This window comes from Sapajus apella, unplaced genomic scaffold, assembly GCF_009761245.1.
Source record: "Sapajus apella isolate SASKATOON/1434 unplaced genomic scaffold, GSC_monkey_1.0 scaffold63, whole genome shotgun sequence".
Taxonomy (NCBI): domain Eukaryota; kingdom Metazoa; phylum Chordata; class Mammalia; order Primates; family Cebidae; genus Sapajus; species Sapajus apella.
The window spans coordinates 5,616,704-5,634,411 of NW_022437003.1; the positions used below are offsets into that span (position 1 = coordinate 5,616,704).

Genomic DNA, 17,708 nt, shown 5'->3' on the forward strand with positions numbered 1-17,708 from the left:
TTCTGTTTTATTTCATTTTAAAATAACATTTGTCAGTGCCACTGAATTGATTTCATGGCGGGTGATTTTAAAAGCAGTGATCTGCACTCATCGGCCCGTATTGAAAATAAAGTCATTGAAATATAGAACTTTTCCTTTTATGTCTCATGTTTCTGTCTGGTTACCCTAAACAAAATCTCTGTGGTTGACTTGTACTACTTACAAATGCATATAGTTCCCAGAGACTTTTGGAGGTCAAATTAACATGTTCTTTATCGTGGGCTGATTCCTAACAAAATTTACGATGCCTAACAGAACAAAACACACTTGATGGGGCTCACACAGTCAGTCCAACTCTTAAACCCAGATTTAATTCTTCCTTTCTGATGTGTCAGATTTAATACTTCCTTTCCGATGTGTCAGAAAGAAAGTAAAGGACTATGGGTGTTCCTCGACCTTGTAAATACGCCAGTGATATAACATATTTGAATCATATTTTCTTAAGAAAAACATTTGGCAACATCCTGAATATAAATCCATGCCCTCATTGTCCCTCTGGCCACCTGGTTTGATGGCTGAATAAGAGGAATTGAGTAAATGCATGCTGCTGCCGCTGTTGCCATGTCACCATGCCAGCTACTGGTAATCCCTGGGCTTCTGCCCCTGCCGGGCAACTTGTCTGTTTCTGCCCCAGCTTGGTGTTCTCACCTTTCCTTTAAAAGTTGCCTTGTGCCAATTAGAAAAAAAAGAAAGTTTTACTCCCCAGAGAACTGGAGAACACAAATTTAAGTAGTTGCCATATGCAAGAAGTAGCATTGAAACATCAGTTTGTTGTACAAATCCATGTGACTTTTGAATTCCACTCGACATACAGCTTGAAGTCAAATAGTTTGCTTTGTTTAAAAAAAAATTGAATTGTGCTTTATGGAACGTATATCTCATGTTGTGAAGCATGAGGAATAGCCAAGCTGATGTGGGTTCAAATCCCACCTTCATCCTTGACCAGTTCTGTGAACCAGACAAGGGACTTTATTTCTCAGATCTTCACTTTCCTTATAACCAAAGACTAATATTAAAGTTGTGTGAGTATTAAATGGAATGAGGAATGTAAAATAATTAGCACCTGTATGTGGCCAATAAATGTTGATCCTTCCCCTGTCCTTTTCCTTTCTTTTAGTGAAGGTGCTATAGTGAGTAGTGTGAAATGCTGTCTGGTCACACTAAATGTGTTTTTAAATAAATCAGAATGTTAGGTGTTCTGTGCATAAATCATAAAGCCTTTTGATAGTTTATACTTCACTAAACAGTACGTGTAAGTGTATACTGTTATAAACTGTGATTTCCAGTGACTTTCCTTATATTAACATTAGACGGTAACAAAAACTGGCTATTGGGATGGAATTGACAGGCTCATCGTTGGTGAGAAAATGTGGATTTCAAAGACACACATGTTTTTTCTGGGTAATAATTATTAGGTCAAATAATCCCTAAGAATAGATATGCTTAATTATTCAGATTTAATAATTATTACCCATCAAAATTCCAACTGTGTTTCTGGCAGTTACATCTCTACAAGATGATAGCATGTCAATTCCATCCTGTTCAAAGTGAGTCATCACCTTGTTTTATATCTCAATGGTGTCCTGCTTACAGAGCCATTGAGCTGCCTGCCTAGTCAAGAAAGAACAATGCAGAGAGAAGGAAAATCATATCTATGTTGCCAGCTGGGTTAACCTATCCACAGTGACTTTTTGAAAAGTAAGTTTCCTTGGAAGTAAAATCTTTGGTTCTTATAATGTCAATCACATTGATCTCTATTGTGCTTCTGAGAATAATAAATAATTCAGGGTCAAAGACAGATTGAAAGGAAGAAGGCTTATTTTGGCCATGGTTATACATATTTTTTCTCTTGCCACTTCCAATGGCACAGAGGCCAGAGAACATGTTGTAGCCTGGGCTTACATGTATATCCCTACAGATGCTGCTCAAAAATTCCATCTTCTTCATTCTTTCCACCCTGTTTCTCAGAGAAAAGAAATTATATTTGAAAGAGAAGCAAAGACTTTCAAGTCATTCCAGGATTATCTTGTTTTCCTTTAGTTTTCTCTAGATTTCTTTTATGTTTTTTGCTGTCGACTATGTATTGATTTGTGAGGATGAAATAATGTGAGTGTGAGGACCATTAGTCAATATTGAAAATTCTTGAAAGATAAGAACCGATAATGAAGAAAAGCTAATTCCCTTTGACACCCATACATAGTAATGTTCTTTGGTGGTTATAAAGTAGATCCCAGACTATACACAGTACAATCGCAGACATCTCTGGAAGGTCAGTAGTGGTCTAAGCCCCTGGAGCCTCAAGGAACAGAATAATCTAGGAAGCTCCTTCCAAGAGCATGGCCATTGTGCAGTGAGTGAAATGAAGGAGTATTTTAAGTACACAGTGCTTATGGATAGTGCTTACCCCATCCTTGGCTCCCACCCTTTGCCCTTCAGATCTGTTCTGGAGCTTCAAGCAGAGAAGGCTCTGGAAAATAAAAAGAAAGCCAGAGAAAATAAAAAGAAACAATGAAGAATTCCTCAAGTCTCTGTTAAGACACTGAGAGCTCCAGCAGCTGCCAGGAGAGTGGAAGTGAGAGACATTTCTCCTCTTCAGGGAGAGGACTGCTGAATGTGCTAGAGAAGGGAGAACTGGGCTATGTGGATATCACACAAAGGAGGCGACAGCAGCCCAGGCTGTCACTCAACCGTCAGTGCGGCCACAGAGTTCCACCTTTGTGTCAGGAGCAACAAAGAAGAGTGTGGAAAGAAAGAACTGTGTCCCTCCTGCTGGTGCTCATGGGCGCCATGATCAGCATCCACGTATGGTCATGCCAAACCAAAGACTGACGGCAAGACCTAGACAGGAATCAGTGGCAGGGATGAGTTCTGGAGGGAAGGGCATAACCCATATTGCTGGTAGAAATGTGAATTCCTTCCTGGTTACAGACTGATATTCTGATCTATTTGAAACAATACGCATACCCATTGACCTCGCTATCTCCTCCGGGTCTTCATCATATTATAGAAATGAAAGCACCAGTATATAAGAATATTATACTATTAGGTGATAATTATAAAGGCACTGGTATATAAGCATATTAGAAGTTTAGAAAAGGTTTAGAGTAAGCAGAGAACTAAGAATTTTTGGAAAGTAGAAGAAGAATGTTTATGACAGCATTGTAGTGACAAGAAATTGTTAAAAAATGGAATACTTGTGATTAGAAGAATGGTTAAATAAACTGTGGTATATTTATATAGTGAAATGTTGTGGACCTCTTAAATAGAAGGAGCTATATCTAGATTCATTGACCTGGAATTATCTCCACCATGTACTATTAGATGAGCAAAGGAAGACAGAGAAAAATATACAGTATGATCTCTTAAACAACACCCTTAGAAAAGAGCCAATACACGTATATCAGTGTTTATGGAAGCCTAAGAATATCAAAAAAGGTGAGAAGAAGATACATGTGATGCTATTTATTTTGGTTTCTTTGGTAGGCTTGGAAATGGTGAAAGGTGAAAATAATTATAAAATATTATTCAAAATAAAACAAATATTAACAGAAAATATAATCTAAAATTTTTATGATGCTACTCTATGCGTACGTTAACAATTGATGTGTAACAAACACATCAAACTTTAACGGCTTAATAAATCCACTCAATATTTCTCACAAGTCTGTGGGTGGGTTTGGTGGTTCTGCTTGTCTAAATAGGGCTCAGCTAATCTCAAGTGGTCTTAAATAAAATGAATGAGGTTAGTCACCTTCAGAAATGATGTCTAAGTGACTTAATTTTACGTGTTTCTCAAGTCTCCGATAAGAATTCCTGGGAATGTCATATTTCAGTACTTGATGCCAGGGTGTCTACTCCTGCCACCACAAGTATTATTAATTAGTAGTGATTTTTCTCTTCCAGTTGGACTTTCACAGTTATACCCTTTCACGATCTTTGCCAATATTCTCTATTCTGTTTCCTGTCACCCTCCTTAGTTGCCCTAGCACCACTTTTTCCACTAATCTCAGCTACTTCTCATCACAGTAAATGTCATTTCTGAAATTGAGTTATCACCTTAGGAAAATGTCCTTTCATGTGCCTGGACAGTGACGAGCATAGCTCTGTTTCTTATTCTTTTCCTATGCCTCAGAATCCCTGTCCTTAGTAGACCATGTTTTATTCAGAAACTTCCAAAAATGCCAAACCAAGGACCTTGTGATCCAAATCGCTTCGCTTAAAGAAAACTCAAGACCAACTTGGACACTTAAATGCTTTAAATGCATCTTAGTGGGACAGTTTGCAACCTGGCCCAAGGTGGTGTAACATAGATGTTTAGCTTTTCCCCCTCATCTGTGGCTAAGTATCCTGCTATCACCTTCCCTGCCACCAGCATCTTTTCTCTGCTGGATTCTTTTCTGCTCAGGGTAGCAGAAAAACAGAACACAGTGTCTAACTTCTTCTCTCTTTAAAACTGGCACTGCTACTCCTTTCTATTTTGGGGAATTTTTACTGTAAGTAAACACAACAAAACCAAACAGCAGCAAACAAGAAACAAGCACTGAGACATTGATAAAGGTCTCAGAAATCTCAAAACAGGAACTGTGAATTGGTTCCTTGATTCTTATTGAAATGTAAGCATATAGCCCTTATTGAAATGCAAGAGTATAGCTCTCACAAGCTAGTCTCTGACTCCTTTTTCCATAGTTCTTATGTCACTTCCGGTCTTTTGAGAAAAGAGTGTAAAGACAGAATTAGAAAAGATTTATTAAAAGAAATCTTTGTGAAGGTTGAAGGGAAGAGGGAACAGAAGATAGAGGGTGAGCTTCAAATTGTGATGCAGGTCTGCCATCTGTGAAAGAAGAGAGGGAAGGAAGAAGGATGGGTAGAAAGAGAAAGTGCCTCTGATGGTAGCACTGCTCCAAAAAACTCTCAACCAGGCTGATGGGAATCCCTAGAGCAAAGACTGAAAAAGAGTCCTGTGCTGGGCAGAAATGGTCTGCCTCTGGCACTGACTGCCCGGCCACCATCATCCTTAGTCATTGACTAGAAGTTGCCCAGAGAGAGCTCGACCTCAACGTGAAAACTATGGCAGCCCCGTCCACTCATTACACTCCTCCTAACAGGTTTGTTCTCTTGAAGGGAGCTATGGGCAGTTCACTTCTTTTTTTGTTTGTTTTTTTTTGAGATGGAGTTTTGCTCTTGTTACCCAGGCTGGAGTGCAGTGGCGCGATCTCGGCTCACTGCAACCTCTGCCTCCTGGTTCAAGCAATTCTCCTGCCTCAGCCTCCCGAGTAGCTGGGACTACAGGCACACGCCACCATGCCCAGCTAATTTTTGTATTTTTAGTAGAGACGGGGTTTCACCATGTTGACCAGGATGGTCTTGATCTCTTGACCTTGTGATCCATCCACCTTGGCCTCTCATGGGCAGTTCAATTCTATGGCAAGACAGCCTATCCCATGAATCACTCTGCTCTACCTCCCCACAAATCCACATAGCAGCAACTCCCTGGCTCCTGTGAGCCCCTTTTCTTTCATCTTCTCATAAAAGAAAATTGAGAAAAGGGAAGATAGTGGGACAAACTCCAGCCCTTGCTGCTGCCAGTGGTCTCAAAATGCAACTGCCACCCATCATTTCCCTACGCTGCTACCCACTCTTCATTCCAAACACCCTTCACCCTCAGCTGTCACTTCCACACAATAGCTTAGCTGGTGATATGATCTAAATCTTCATTCCTAGGGTGCCTAAGACCCTTATGGGTTCCTATACCTATCTCAGGTCAGGGCTCCCACATATGTCCATCAGGTTACAGGTTGACAAAGGGGTATTGAGAACATCCAAGTAAAGAATGGCCTGGGTGCTACATGTTCTTCCCTTTGCCTCTGTTATACAACAGCAGCTCGATCTCCTACCTCTGCCAAGATGGCTACTCTTCTTTCTTGCTGATTCCTGTATACAAGAATGTCAACATTCCCAGGCAGCATCTGAACCTAGTAGTTCAACAGGAAACTTGTCCCCTGACAAGAGTACACCGTCTTAGGGGACCAGAATATTGATCCCTTAGGAACTCAGAGTAGCAGGGATGAGAAGCACAAAGTGCCTCCAGTAGGTCGTTGTGAGTGGAGCCACTCCATTCCTTGGTTTGAAAAGCCTTGCATCCTTTTTTTTTTTTTTTTTTTTTGTATAGGAAGAATACTATATGGAGGTATCTTACTTAGTGTATGTACTCATCCCAGAAGATACCACCTTATTCTTGCAGAGTATTGACTCTGAGCTGGTGTATCAACCATGCGTCAAGAAAGCTGTTCTAATGCCCAACAGGTTATTTGCTTTTAGATGTTGTGATTTGTGATACAATCAGTGGCTCCCATTGTCATGGCCCACACTCACACTTCCGTCACTATGGTAAGGGTCCTCTGATCTCGTGCTGTGCTGTGTGGGATCTCATGCATGTGAATCAGACACTCCGAAAGCCTCTGGTTGGTAGTGGTGTTGGCTGAAGCTCTGCTGATATGAAGGGTGAAATCATGCTTAGTATAGCTGTCTAGCCCTGAGATGGTATGTGACAACGTAGTTAATGTATCACAAAGAGGCCAGGTGGTCTCTGTGACTTGTGTTGTACCAGCAACTCAGCATTGGCCTCTGCTGCTAGCAGATGCAATTATAGCTGGCTTCGCGTGAAAAAGTATAATAGACTCAAGCATATAATCTGTCTCTACCTACATGGCCACTTGATCACATGCCCACTGTGTTGGTTCCAGGTATCCATTAACAGAGGCTGGCTAGTGTGAACTGAGTTATTTTGCCTACTGGGTTCCTCAGTACTTCTTCTGTGGTGGGTGCTTTCTGATGGAAAGTAACATGCAACAAAACATCTTCACAATTTATACGCACTCCCATGTACTCATTCACATGCCCCTACCCTGGACCTCCTGGGCTCTAATTTGTAGACGTTTTTCTGCCAGGGTCCTGACCAAATGGTCAGGCTATTGATCACCACCCTGAAGTCTGCACATATTTTTTGCCTTGGGCCACTTCTGTACAAAATGGACGGGCGGGTACACCACTTGCAGCTCTATTAGCTGGAAAGAGCTCCACTTTCCACTTCTTTGAAGGCCACATCTGGAAGTTGCTATTATGAAGCCACCATCTATTTCCAGCTTACACAAATGTACCGGGCTCATCCATTCATAAAACAAACTGAGGCTTTTTCCTTTTCTTACAGGTCATCCCATGAGGACTCCCATACAGACATAGGAGTGAGTAGGGAGAGAGGAGCATTAGTAGTGATTGAAGTGAGAGTCTATTCTTGAAGTTAACTTATGCCTTTGGTCTGGGCAATGGACTGTTTCTGAGTAGTTTACCTTTATGACTTGGTGGGTTTGATGAAACCTACCCCAGATACATGTTCACTTGGTGCTTAGTGGTAAAGGTTCTTTCTGTGCCTGGGTCTGGTAATGTGCCAGGAGCTGTTTCTCAAAAGACATTTAATTTTCTGCTGCAGATGGCATCTTGCTCCAAAAAACCAGGGGCCAGGGCTTGTGATTCCTCTCACTCTGGTTTTCCACACACTCCACACTGCATCTTATTCCACCAGTGATACCACCAACACAATACGTCTATGGAATAGTATGGCCCAAGAGGCAGAGCTCCTTGAACTGCATCTTAAACCTGATCCGAAACTCTTTTCTGCTTTACATAACTCTCAAATCCGGCAGACTTCCATGGTACCTGGCACATAGGCTGGACAAGCATCCTAAATGTAGAATGCGTTCCCTCCAAAATTCAAACAATCTTTCATTCAGGTATTGTGCTTTATTTTCTTAATGGTAGGGAGTATAAGATGCAGCAAATTAATTATTACTTTGGAAGGGATATCTCAGTGTACCCCCTGACTCCTGGACTTCTAAAAATCTCACCGAAGAGACAAGTTCTTAAATTGTTGTAGGGTTTATTTCTGTCTTTGTGGAGTGCATGACTCCTACTAATACAAACAGTACGTTAGCCAATTGTGCCTTGCTTCCCTATCAGCCTGATTTGATGGATGTGATGGATCGTTGTGATATTCTGCTAGCTGTCCACATACTCTAGAAGTTTTGGACTATGTTAAAATAGTGCATAGGAAAATGAGCATGGAGTTGGGTGTAAAACTGTAAAAAAATATAATTACCTGTTACATGTGAATACGTGTTCTTCCTTCTCCTCTTTCCTGAAAGGAATACATTCACCAAATCAGTGGCAAAAGCTCTTGATGTTTTATTGGGATAAATGTCCTTTTGCTTCCTGCTCCCTGATTCTTTCCTACAGAGGATTAGAGATTTGAACACCCTCGATGGCTGCTTGCCTGCTTCACCCCTAGTGACGCTATACTCTATTAACCATTGCCACAATTTCCTGTGGGTTAAGCTTGCTGTGCTTCCCGTCTTACCGGCTCACCCTTGGCTGGGAGAATATTGCCTCTGCATAATCACTGCAGCAGATCCTGAAGGAGCAGCCCTGGACGTTGTCAGCCAGGTTGTCTGCTCCTCACCACAGGCTCTTTCTTCAAGGGAGCTCTGAGTGGTCCACTTCCATGGCTGCTGAAGACCCGCAGAAGCCTCTTAGTCTTTTGGGGTCTCCCCGTCAAATCTTCTTCAATAAGAACAAGCTCCTCAGACTGTCTGCATTAGATTCAAATTGATACTACTGCAAGTTCTGGAAAATTTCCAATACCTTCAAGAACCTTTTTCCCAATTTCTCTCACTAATTAAGACATTCTATTATGAACCCCCCAAAACTCCCCCAGGTCACCCACCACCCTGGTACAGGCGTGTTTACTGCTCCTGAAGGTCCCTTGGGTCCCAGTTCCTAGAAGTCAGGCAGACAGAGCTTGGCTTAAATACTAGCTGTGTGGTGTGATCCTCAGAAAAACATTTACCCTGTGTTACCCTAAATTTTTGCTTGGCAAAATGTGAAATATTTTCCTTACCTCATAGAATTGTTATAAGGATTAAATAAAATAACATTTACAAAGTGTCTAGCACAGTACCTGACAGAGAGCACCCACTGAGACATTCATTCCCTGAGCCCTCCCTTGTTGAGACTGCTTGAAGAATCTTCGCTTACCTGTTTTTAAGTCTGATTCTGCCTTTTCGTGGGGAAGCTTGGCATCCCCATCCACCTTTTTAAGGTAATATCCAGCACCATTAACTCTACATCAGCCCCCTTCAAGAGCTCCTAGCTGGATTCTGTCTTTTTCTGTTTAAACTTGCCTTCTCAGTTTCATCTGTTTCTCCATTTCTGTCCTGCCCTTGAAGAATACTTGTGGAGATCAGCTCATTTTTATATCAGGGAAAGCTGATCTCACGTTCCAAAGAGCGAATCCCTGTGACCGAGGTCACCAACGCAGCCCACATCCCCGTGTTCCTAGATGTCCCAGTTCAGTAGTCTCAACAGCCTGTCTGCTGTCTCCCACCCCTCAATGGAGGCAAAATGTAATATTAAAACATTTTTAACGTACTGAAACCACAACAGTAATTTCCTTTCCTTTCCTTTTTTTTTTTTTTTTCAAAGAGAAGCTTTGTTGTTTCTTTAGTCATTACTCCTAGTGCTTACCTTTCAAAATACACATGTTGGTGGGCATATGTTAGCGCAAACACACAGACATACTTTACAGAAAGGCATAATTTTGCACTCCTTGACATCTGTTTATGTTGGTTAGACACACCATCCTTCTGTTTGTGTTTCCATTTAACACTGGATTTTGTCAAAACCTGTCTGTGTGCCCCGTAATAATTGATGGAAATCGTTACAGATGCAATCCAGCATCAGTTAGCCGGGACACTCAGGAACTCTGGCTGGGAGAAATTGGGAGTGGTCTGCTGAATGTGGCCATCATTTATTGAGATGGTGGGGTGGCAGAGAGACAGAATGATCTTTTCTCACCACCGTCCCCCTTCATTTTATTCCCATTCTTTTTTATTCCTTCAAAAAAAACAGATAAACTTTTCTTTCAAGACTCAAGTACATTTTTAAAAGTCAGGATTGATTTCTTACTGTGAACAAACTGAGGCATCAAAGTAAAGTAAAGAGGCTCCTTCCCACCGTGTTCTTCTGTGGTGGTCTGGCTGTATACATTTGAGGATGTCAAATACTCTTAGGGAGACTTAGCTGTGTTATTATAAGCTTACATTTTACACAGGCTGATTTGGGAGCACCTGAATGTACCACTGTAACATGGCCTCACCGCTGGCTTTTACACACAGACAGTGGCACCATTTTCTTCATTTATATGTTGAAATTCTATTCACAACCATCAGTAATTTACATATATATTCAAATGGTTGGTAGATTCTTGTCACAGCATTGCAGTTTATGAGCAGGTTACCTTCATGCATATTTTATTGCATAGAGATTACCATTATGATTAGGTATTTTTAAATGTAAGCAATGGTTACTCATAAAACAGAAAAAAATTAAACAATGTAAAGCACAAAAAACAACCCATCAAATTCAGACAACTGAAAATATGGCTGGAATGTTACAGCTCTGGTTGAAACTCAAGCCTTTAGCAACGATCGCATTGCCTTTAAGTCTGTAAATGACAGTCTCCCAGCAGGCTGCACTATTCTGATCACCCTCCCATGCTCTCTCTAATAGGTTGCCCCTGAGCCCCTCCTTAGAGACAGCCTCGTTAGCTCATGGGGAAAGAATAGTACAGACAACACATCAAAAGACTGAATATGGAAAAAGAATGAAAACCCCTAACAGTCTGCTGCATCCTAGTAATTGAAGAGTAGAAGAATCTTTATGTGTGTGTGTGTGTGTCTGTGTGTGTGTGCACATGCACACAGGAGCCTGTATGTTGAGAATTGCCAAATAAGGGTAACACAGGTGGAAGAATACAGATACTATTGAACAAATGCTGTTGAGTGAATGCATGCTGGCAGAGAGCACATATATCACAGAACAAGTTCCCAATCTTCAGGTGAATTCTGTTACTGCTGTAGCAAACACCTGTGCAATTATTGCCTAATCATAATTATCAATGGACTTGATTGTTATGGTCTAGGGCCTCTGAGGCTTTGGCTTGTGTCTTTCCATTAAAGTGAAGCGTGTGGTAGAGAATAAAAGCATTTGCATTTGGAACTCCAGTTTCCAAGTGAATTTGAAAGCACTGGAGAGTGTAAAGAAAATTATTCTTGGAGCCAAGGAAAACTGGGTCTGATCACAAGTCTGTTGATTCTTGGCTGTGTAACACTGGGAAAAACTATCAATGTTCTAATAATCAGTTGGGTTAACCATTTAATGGAGATACCTATTTCATATGATTATTCGGGATTCAATAACTTGATATGGCAAGTGCCGTGCTGCAAGAAACATTCCTGTTTCTTAGTAGACTACTAAAGAATAGCTACTGCTATTGTGATTTGCTGTGAGAAAATGCTTTGTATGCATCAATAAAGGTAGGAACTCCCTTTACCCTGACCTTGTGCCTGACTTTAGGTTGGCTGAACAATTGACCGTATATCTCCCGTTCTCTTCATAAAGAGAAGAGGAAGAAATGTCATCTCATTGTGGCACAAAGAACACCAGGAAGAAATGTATCTAACTCATACAGAGCACACTCCATTGATAGGTGGTATATCTCTGTCTCCCAGTTGCTCTGCTGGTGGGATTCTCTTCCGTTGGCTTTTGCCCTAATAACAGAGGTGTACTCCACTCAATTATAGAGTATTATCAAAGGTGATGTTCTCCCTTTATAAAGGGGGCAGTTTATTACCATGGCTCCTTAATTATAACAATAGTCTGAAGTTTCCTCTTTAAAGTAGATGATATATGCAGCTACATTTTCCCCTTGGGGAGCAAGACACTTATTCCCTTAGCTGACAGCAGTGTTTGCTGCAGTGGTTCACACCTGAGGCTTTCCCTGGGACTTGTCCTCAGCTAAAGGGAGTTGACACATCCAGTGTTGTATTGCTCCCTTGTGGGAGCCTTTATTCAGTGACTCATGGAGGCAAGGTACAAATGGTTGATCCTCTTGCCTCAATTTGGCAAAACTGATGGGCCATCTCAGGTCCAGAGCTCCCCACAAAAACAGACCGTCCCTTTCTTGCCAATGCACTAGAGTTTAACTTCTCCCTTTACATTCTTCCTTTTTATGAATCCCTGATAGGAGTTCTTCCTGAGAGCACTCCTGTGTCGATTAGGGTTCTCCAAAAAGTAGATGTCAAACTGAAATTAGACATGTAAATATGCACATATTGGGGAAAATACTTATAAAAAATGAAAAGCAGAGGAAGCAGGAGTCATCAAGAGAGACTTCTAACTGGGCTACAGGTCTGACATCTGTGAAAGGAAAGCGGGAAGGAAGTAGGATTGGGTAGGAAAAACTTCAGACTGCCTTCAGCATAGCTCTGAGAAAGTCTTAATCAGGCTGAGGAAGTGTATCAGAACAGTGATTATCAGAGGAGTCCACAGTCAGGCAGAAATGGCTTTAGTATGTCTGCTGTGGCCAGTCACTGGCCTGGAGAAGCCCAAGGAAATTGTGATCACAGTGTAAATGTTGCAAAAAATCTTAACTTGTAGCATCGGGAGGCTCTCAAACTCTTTCCTTGTAGCAGGTTGTCTTGTGGGTAAATCTGTGTGGCACACCTCCATGGCTGCCAAATTTTCTTGATAGATTTCTGTGATGAAAATGTCCATCTCATTGTCTGTATTTCAAGGAACCTAACCTAAAAGAATTGGTGCCAGAAGTGTTCTGAGAAAGCAGATTCTAGAGTGGGATTTTGGGAACTAGATTATGTGCGGACCAGCTGTTTCTTGGTCTTTTGGCTAAGATCAAATATACTTTATGTATGGACTAGTTGGTAGTGAAGCCTCATTGATGGTGATAGGTAGAGTGTTCACAGCCCCTGCCATGTGGTAGGTGTGCAGTTGTGAAAACTACAGTTTTACATTGGGATGCAATATGGATGGAAGGGAATGCACAGGCAGATTGCAACATTTCAGGCATTTGATGACATGAGGTAATTATAAAGACAAAGGACTCAAATGGCTGTTGCTGAGCACAATTTTTGCATTGGAGAAAGACAATGGAAGGTTGAGAGTGATTAATCACCAGCTAAAGGCCAAGAGTAAAAGTCAGAGGGTCTCTTTGGTAGCACATAAAGAGACATCTCCTACAGCCAGAGAGCAGAATAAGTCAAAGATCAGCCCAAGACTTAATTATAAGGGTAACAAAGTTCTAGAAAAGGTTAAAATCTCAAGGGTGGAAAAGCTGCTTTCTCAAGGTCAGGACCCTTGTTGGAACAGGGTAGACCCCGAAATACTAAATCAGGGCACTCAAAAATATTAAAATCTCAGATAGCCATGAAGTCTTGGGGCAAGCAGAAATGGCCTGCCTTTCCTGTTAAATACCTTTTTCCTTGAAGACAGTGAGGACACCACTGCCTTGCAGGACAGCAATGATCATGTTAGAATGTGTCCCTCCCGATCTCTTCTGGCCACTAGGCAATAAATTAGAATTAAGTCATTCTGTAACATCCTGGGAAGTTCTGGGCTTGGCAAGGAAAAAAAAATACGTATACCCTGAAAGAACCACTGGACCTAGTTAGCATATACCAGCAAGAGCTAGAGAGTATCATGGAACTGAATCCTGAGGGTGCTAAATCACAGGACTAGAACAAAAAAAATGAATAAGGGAGAGTTTTTATTATTATAACAGCACTTTCCTCTGACACAGAATTAACACCCTAGTGAAGTTCCAAGAAATGGTGCTAATATGCTGGTAGGATGGCTTGTAGAACTTGGAGATAGCAATAACCCACACTTAATAAAGTGGGATTCCAGAGCTACCTTGGAAGATGATGAAATAAGAAATTAAAAGATTCAAAGCAGCAGATATGCAAGAGTAGATATTCTACACACAGCCTGCAAATCTATCAGCCAGCTATGCTCTGCAGAAGGTTTATAGGAGACAACATTCACCAAAATGGTAAGACGTGCTGATGAGAGGGGTACAGAATTTTTGACTAGTTCCTATAGGCCAGGGTTGATAATAGGAAATGTTTCAGAAAGGGGATCCTAGGAAGCATTGGGGCAGATAGAATGCCAAAATAAGAAAGTCAAATGGTAGCACTTAACCATCAGTGAAAAAGGTTGATCCATCTTCTTAATGAATGTCAGGGATGGAGTGGCAGCCAGGGGACCTGAACCACAGAAAGCTGTGGAGATTGGATGTAGAATGCAACACCTCAGGGAAAGGATAAATGACCAGCCAACAAGAGTACAGTTTAATCCATGAAAAGAAATCAATGACAGGAGACAGGAGGCTGAGAGAAACTTCCCTCTTAACAAGTCGTTTGCCTCATTTCCAGACCTGAGGTAGGTTTTAGACGTTGAACCCATGCAATGAGGGAGAGTCTGGATTCCCAGGGTGAAGAATGCTGTAAAGCCATGAGAATTATATACAGGAATGATCCTGCCAGGTCTTCCCTGAAGAGCCCTATAGCCGTTTACCTGGATAACCATACATTGAAGAAAACAGAATACTCACACATTCCAAGGATTGCTTCACGCAAAGTTCAGGCTGATGGCAATACTCAGGATCAGAAGTGTCATCATGGCCTCCCTATTAGAGTCAGGGTATATGAGGGTCAAGTAATAAGTGGAATCCTGACGTGTATCTGACTTACACTTATCCCGGCAATACTCTGCAAAGATAGAATGCTATACCTACCTAGTGGTCAATTTCTCCAGTCCTTTTGTGTTAGTTGGAATAGAGGTGTTTGGTAGTTGGCAGAACATGCACATTAGTTCCTTGATCTGTGGGGTCAGAACTACTGTAGAGGGGAAGACCAAGTGGAAGACTCTTAGAATGACCCTCACCCAACCAAGATGATAGATGCTGGAGCAGAGATAGAATAACCTTAAAGACCTAATGGAGGAAGGTTAATGGTATCTATTATATCTTCATTTGTTCACAAGTGCTGGGGGAATGGGCTTGTGTACCAAGGAACCATATTAACAGAGATATTGGGTTTGCAAGAGTGCAGTAGCATGGGCTCCGACTCACTGAAAAAGATGAAACACCTTCTACTGCCAGATATTTGACCTACTAGCAAAAGAAACCAATGGTGAGCACCATATATTGAGGAGACCAAGCAGCAATTTAGGGTTAAGCTGATTACTTTTGGACCTCCTCTACCTTGGAAGAGGCAGTCACTAATCTTGACTGAAATTGACATATGCTTCAGTTATGGATTTACCTTTTTTGATTTCAGGTCTTCAGCCAGCACAACATCAGTAGACTTAAAGAGTATTGGATTTACCAACACAGGTACTAAATAACATTTAATTCAAACCATTCACCCACATTAAAGAAAAAGGAGAAATGGTGGTGGGCACATGGCCATGGGACCTCCTGGTCTTACCATATTCTACACCATCCTGGAGTTGCAGGCATAATAGAGTGACAAAACAGCTTTGTGAAGGAACAGCTGAGGTGCTAATTGGGAGGTGATACCCTGCAAAGATGGAGTGCTATTCTTTAAGACATAATCATCTCCCTAAATCAGTAGCCCTTAAATGATGCTGTGTGTTCAATAAGTAGAATACATGGGCCCAGGAACCAATGGCATGGAAGCAAGAATGTGCCTGTTTACGATCACTCCCCAGGACTCGCTTGTGAATTTTTATTCTTCGTTGCACATCTGTGAAATCTACAGATTTAGACGTGGGTTTTCAGAGGGGGTCATATTCTCCAGGAGTCCTATTAAATTTTAAGCTATGAGTATTTCCTGATCGGTCCAGGGTTTTCCTGCCAAGAGACTAGCAATCGGGAAGAACTGTCACATGCTGGCAAATCCTCAGAAGATACAGGGTTACTGTTATAAAACTGAGGTAGTTAAGAATACGTTGGGCATGTAGGTAATCCAAAGATATTTCTTGGCTGAGTTTTGATGTTAAAATAATAATCAGCAGTCATGACCTTGGAAAGCATGACAGCCAGGGACTCGCTTCTCAGGAATGAGGGTCTGTGCCACTCCATCAGGTAAGCCATCTTGAGAAGCAGTGGTGCCAGGGGAGGGTGGAAATCCAGGGTTAGAAGAAGAGGACCATCCCGAATGGTTAGAAAGTAGAGGACGAGCAGCAGAGCTGGGAGGGCTATAGTTCAGCTCACTCACAGTCCCCTTAAAACTTTCCCCAAGACACAAGGCCATTCAGAATGTTGAAGGAGCTGTTTCTGGATGGAATAAACTTATTATACAAAGCAAGTTGATCTGAGCAGCACAAGTCGTGGTTCAGAATGAATGCTGTGGTGAGATACCCAACCCCTTTCTAGGATTGAGGTACTCATTTCTCCAGCTGCCAGGAGTGTTAGCATCTGATAGATGACAGTGGAGTCCCTGACTGGGAAATGCCCTTGGCTGATGGGAGTTGCCATTGTTAAGATTATGCCTGCCTCCAATGACTAGTTATTGTAGGAGTACCAAGGTCTCATTCTCTTTACCTCAATTCAGGATAATGCTGATGGGGCATGCCAGCTTCAGAGCTCCCCATGGGATTAGCTAAGACTTTTTGTGTAGCTGCGTCATAGTTCTAATTTTTCTCTGTCCAATTCTTCTTCTTTCACTTTCCTGGGTACTTGTCTTGCAAGAACTCACAAATAAAAATTCCGCAGACAATCTCTATCACAGAGCCTGCTTCTGGATAATGTAACCAAGAAAATTCTGCTATCATTTGTCTCTACTTCCTTTTTGGTTTCTCTTCTTATTCTTTTTTGTTTTGTGTTGTTTTTTAAACTAAAGGAAGAAAATTTAAAACTTGTATTTCTTTTTGTCATATGCATAAGGGCGCTAATACTACATATATATGGTAGCAGCAGTGAAGAGGACTTCAGATTAGGGAGAGGAGTAGGTTCAAGTTACCACAGAAATAATAAAACATGCGTTTATTGAGGGAAAGGTGAGTTGGAAAAATAGTGTAGGAAACCACACCATTTAAAGACAATTTCTAAATCAGAAATGGAACTTTAGAAGCCTCTGAACACATCCAGACTAGCCTTTTGATCATTATCCATTGCTTTAAACTCTGTGTTCACCTGCCTGCTATAAGATAGACAGATGACCGCCAATTGTCAGTAGGTTCCCAGAAGAATGTTAGTGAGATTGGGGCTGCTGAGCACTCAGAAGTATTTATAGTATCCTCTATTGTCTCTCCTCTGCTGCGGCATTTTTATTACTAAAATTTTGTTTTAGTGTCATTTTCCATGCTAGAATTCAAGGAAAATAAATGTTAAGATCATAAGACCTGGTTCTGGCCTGAGTTCTGTTATTACTCTGTTGTGTTGTGGGAATCTCCCAGCTATAATTTTCACATCTATAAAATAAGGACTATACCTATAACATTGGTTCTTTCAGAATCTGTTGACAAGCAATGGACCCAATCTCTCCCCAGGAAAAAAAATGTGCAGACATTGTTTTATACAAATTTATCTCCTCTCAACTCATCTTGTACATAGTCATATCCAAGATGAGTTATCATTCTGGTATCTATAAAGCCAAACCTTAAGGTTCCTGTTAATTTCTTCTCTGCCTTACATCTTCCCTACTTTTGCCACCAAAGTTAACAATAATTGTTAATGAGGGTGAAGAGTATTTATTGAATGAATACCTGCTGAGGATCAAATATTGATTTACGTTCTG

General features: G+C 41.3%; 1 long non-coding RNA gene across 3 annotated transcripts in view; it reads left to right on the forward strand.

Moving 5' to 3' along the window:
• LOC116529739 overlaps positions 1-17,708 on the forward strand; it is a 328,070-nt gene that overhangs the window by 265,898 nt on the left and 44,464 nt on the right. The window lies entirely within an intron of this gene.